The following is a 5,418-nucleotide window of genomic DNA, read 5'->3' on the forward strand; positions in this document are numbered from 1 at the left end:
TTGTGACACGTGAAGTTACGCGAGGCGCGTTTTTGTTTCTATTCTAGGCATAGTAACGTTTCAGTTGGTCGAGATTTGTTGGGTTGGCAAATTCATTCCCATCTAGGTCTGTGATTCTAACCGCACCCCCCAGGAGTATGGACTTGACCAGGAATGGTTTGAGAACTAAGTCTCCTTCTTTGATGTTTCTTAGCTTAACCCTTTTGTTGAAGGCTCGTCTGATACGTGTCTGATATGTTTGCACATTATGTAATGCGTGCAACCTTCGTTCATCTAGGAGGATAAGTTCTTCATATCTATCTCTCTTCCAATCGGCTTCTGGGATTTGACTTTCAAGTAAAATACGCAAGGATGGTATTTCTAGCTCGACTGGTTGCACGGCTTCCATAACGTAGGTTAAATAGAAAGGAGTGGCCCCAGTGGGCGTCCTAACGGATGTGCAATATCCCCATAAGGCAAATGGTATTTTGCTTGGCCAATCTCGATAATTGTCAATCATTTTCTTGAGGATTGTGACAACGTTCTTATTTGCTGCCTCTACTGCGCCATTAGTTTGTGGTCTATACGACGAGGAATGGTGGTGTTTGATCTTGTACTTGGCTAGCAATTGCTCAGTCTCAGCCTGGAAATGTGACCCATTGTCACTGATAATCTCATGTGGGCAACCGTATCGACATATGATATTGGTTTGTATGAACTTTGCCACGTTCTTGGTCGTGAGACTAGTATAAGAAGCCGCTTCTACCCATTTGGTGAAATAATCGATCGCCACCAGAATGAAACAGTGACCTCCTGTTCCGGCTGGGGTGATCTTTCCGATGATGTCAATTCCCCAGCAGAAAATGGCCAAGGAGATGTCATGGTGTAGAGTAATGAAGGAGGACATGTTGCACATTCCCGAAGATTTGGCAATTGTGGCAATGTCTGACATATTTGATGCAATCGGATTTTATTGTGGTCCAATAATACCCCAAATGCGTGATTTTATTTGCCATCATAGGTCCACTCATGTGAGGGCCACATTCTCCATCATGGACTTCTTCCATCACTTTTCGTGCCTGTGAATGATCAAGGCAACGCAGGACTACACCAAGAGGTGTTCTTTTATACAATTCTCCTTGCATGAGGACGTATTAGGAGGCTAGTAAGCGTATAGCACGTTGTCCCCTCTTATCCATATCTGGTGGATAAGTGTCGTTGAGTTTGAAGTTCAGAATCGCTTGGAACCAAGGTTCCTCTGGGTTTTCTTATTCATCTTTGATTTGGTGTACATAAGCTGGTTCTGACCGTCGTTCGATGCGTAAAGGCATTTCTACCATGTTATCTGGCATATTAATCAAGGATACGAGTTTTGCAAGAGCATCTGCAAATTGATTCTCTTCTCGCGGTAGGTGTAGGTAGGTTACTTGATCGAAGAATTGGGCAACTTGGTCTATTCTGGCTTGATACGGTGCTAGGCTTTCACTCCGAATTTTCCAAGATCCCGTAATTTGGTTGATGATCAAAGATGAATCTCCATGTACCCGAAGATTCTTGATGCCTAAACCTACTGCTGCTTGTTGCCCAATGAAGCAAGCTTCGTATTCTGCCGCGTTATTTGTCACCTCGAAGTTGAGTTTGACGGAGAGTGGTGTTGTGACACCCCCATATACCAAGGAGCCTTAACAAGACCTTCCCTAGCATATGAGGGCATCACCATCTCAGTTGCCCGAAGAAAGTAATAATCAAAGGTCAATAAAAGAACATTTATAACAACTTTACAAGGGATATAACCCAACTAATAATACAAAAGATACATCACATCAAAACTATATAAGCTACTCCTGTCATTACTTGTGAAGACTCATCTCTGCCCGGACTCCAGTTACCATCCAAGACAACACCTGCTAAGACTGACTGCTCACCATAAGGGATCACGGCAGAGACAACAAAACAAACAAAAGACGAACCATACAAGGTCAGTAACTGAGGCAAGACACAACATCAACTATCAGCATACTACAAACACAACCAAGCACACACACCAGATACAACCACTCCAACCAATCACCATCACCGACTGTCTACTAGACCAGCCCTGTCGGTGGGGGACCACATTCGTTCCCACCTAAGCCCCGCTCATCATACTGAGCGATAAACCTGTCTCAGTCATGTGCACATCCCCTCCCGTGGCGGGTTCCACGGAGGGCGAAACTAGGGCGTGAAGCCACTCCCGCAAGTGACTCCACTCAGCCGAGGACGCACCTCGAGAACCAAAGACAATCAATCACAGACAGCTGCACCACAACAACAACCAATAAAAAAAAAACACACACCAACAAATTACTGTACACAATCCGCCACACGGTGACAACAACAATACAACAACGATACAACAACCGACACACTAGACAACCAACAGAAACTGAGTTGGCGAACCTACCTTTAGTGTAACACCCCCATACTCCAAGTGCCTTACCAGGACCACTCAGGTATAAAGCTGTTACCATCTCGGTTCCCCGAGGCAATGATAATCATAAGACAATAACGAAACAACATTTAAATAGTATAAGTTTAGTGAAAGAATACAATCCAAAACCAAATGCCCAAAATACGGGTTACATGTTCTCAAAACAACTGTCTAAACAACTAACTGAAAATGTCTGACAAATTACTAATGCTACAAATGGAAGACTCTATCATCATCGAAGGTGACACATCCCGATTAGCCCATGTATCTCGACTCATACCTGCTCAACAACTGCTCACCATCCCCGAATGGATCACCACGTTTTTAAAACAATAAACGGGGCGAGTACTAATCACACAATTTATATAACTCAACAAAACAACAAACAACACAGCTCAATCGTCACAGATGTACTCCGAACTCCATCACCAACTCCACAATACTGACTACACACTAAAGTGTGTAGCCCTGCCAGAGTACCCATCGCAACAGGTTACTCCTCGCCGCCAGTGGGGGACCGCAGCCGTTCCCACCTAAGCCCCGCTCATCTCCGTCGAGCGATAAACCCAAATCCATTAATGTGCACATCCCTTCTGTGGCGGGTTCCACAGAAGGCGAATAATGGGCGTGAAGCCACTCCCACAAGTGACTCCACTCAGTCAGGGACGCACCCCGAAGAACACAGACAGATACAATCAATCACAACTACTAATCAACAATCAAAACCAACAACCGTCACAATACTCGTATGATAACAATCAGTAATCACAAATCACCACCAACACATTATGGGACTAATACTGAGTAGGGAAACCCTACCTGGAATGCAATACAGTCAGACGATCTCAACAACTGTTATCAAAAAGCCTCCTCTACGAATCCTCCTCCTAACATAACATCACATATATCACAAACCACACAAAACTAACACAAATCCCCCAATTTCCAAAATTAGGGTTTAACAAGACTTAATTAAATATAACAAATTAGGTACGTAGATCTTACCCTCGACGCAAGGATCACAAAGATGTAAAGAAAGATGAATTCCGACCTTCCAAGCTCCGGGATTTGTCAATAATGCGATGAGTGCGAAGTACGTAGGTTGAAATCTCTTTTGAAAGTAATTAGGTTTGTAAAAGTGTATTATGAAAGTGACGGAAGTGTTTATATATTAATTCGCATTATTAACAAAACCCGACAAAACATTACCCGCAAATCGGGCTACTCGATCGAGTAACTGACGTACTCGATCATGTGCCGCCTACTCGATCGAGTACCGAGGCTAATCGATTGAGTACCCAACAGGTCAGAAACTGTTTTAAATCGCAAAACACCCCTACTCGACAGAGTAAGGCCCACTCGATAGAGTACCCAGAGACTTATAAAACCGTAGTATTACAGTCTTCTCTCCTTAAAATGAACTTCGTCTCCGAAGTTCAAACCACAACAAAACAAAGACACACACTACTACACTCCCGACACAACAACCAAAATAAACTCAACATAAAACATGTTACTAACCCAAACTCAACCCGACTCAACCACAACAAACATACCGACACATACCGACACAACACCAAAAAGGGTATAAAAGCTCTTATAAACTCTTTGCGATCATCTCCTACCCCTCTAAAAGAAACAAGGTTACGTCCCCGTAACCATACATACCTGATCAAAAAGGAAAGGGTAACGCTCTCTCATGGCCTCCTCTGCCTCCCATGTAGCTTCCCCAGTCTCGTGATTAAACCAAAGGATTTTGAGCAAAACTGTCTCACCACTCCTAGTCTTCCTAACCTTCCGGTCAAGAATCTGCTTAGGTACCTCAAGATAGGACAAGGACTCATCTAGCTCTATGCTCTCTGCATCTAACACATGTGATGGATCACTCACATACTTGCGCAACTGAGATACATGAAACACATTATGCACCCTCTCCAACGCAGCTGGTAAAGCCAAACGATAAGCAACCTCTCCAACCCATTCTAAGATCTCATAAGGCCCGATGAAATTCTGACTTAGCTTTCCTTTCTTCCCAAAGCTCATAATCCCACGCATAGGAGACCCTTTCAGAAGAACCTTGTCCCCAACCTGAAACTCTTTATCCCGGCGATGTAGATCTGCATAACTTTTTTGCCTATCCTGAGCCGCTCTCATCCTTTCCCTGATCATCTTAATCTGCTCAACCATCTCATGTACCATCTCTGGTCCTAGAACCACTGCCTCAGCATTGTCGTCCCAACAAATCGGACTCCTACATCTCCTCCCATATAAGGCCTCAAACGGTGTCATGCCGATACTAGACTGATAGCTGTTGTTGTAAGAAAACTCAATCAAATCTAACCTCTGTTCCCAGCTACTACTAAAGTCCATCACATAAGCTCGTAACATATCCTCAAGAGTCTTGAATGTTCTCTCAGTCTGACCGTCTGTCGCAGGATGAAATGCTGTACTTATATTCAACGTTGTGCCCAAAGATTCCTGTAACTCTTTCCAAAACTTTGAGATAAATCTCGCATCTCTGTCAGATACTATGTCCTTAGGGACTCCATGCAACTTTAGCACATTCTTCCGATAAGCCATAGATAATTGTGCCTTAGTCCATGTATCTTTCATTGGCACAAAATGAGCTGACTTGGTCAGTCGATCCACTATTACCCATATCATGTTGTTACCATGTTGACTCTTCGGCAAACCCACGATAAAATCCATAGAAATGGATTCCCACTTCCACTCAGGTACCTCTAAAGACTGAATCTTGCCTTGTGGTCGTCGCTGTTCCCCTTTAACTCTCTGACATGTCAAACAACGGGCCACAAACTCAGCTGTTTCTTTCTTCATCCCAGGCCACCAAAACATGTTCTTTAAATCCTTATATAGCTTGTCACCACGTGGATGTACTGAATATGGTGTACAATGTGCCTCTGTCATGGTTGTCTTTTTCAGCTCCTCATCATTAGGGACACACCACC

This window comes from Silene latifolia, chromosome 8 (genome assembly GCF_048544455.1).
Source record: "Silene latifolia isolate original U9 population chromosome 8, ASM4854445v1, whole genome shotgun sequence".
NCBI classification, from domain to species: domain Eukaryota; kingdom Viridiplantae; phylum Streptophyta; class Magnoliopsida; order Caryophyllales; family Caryophyllaceae; genus Silene; species Silene latifolia.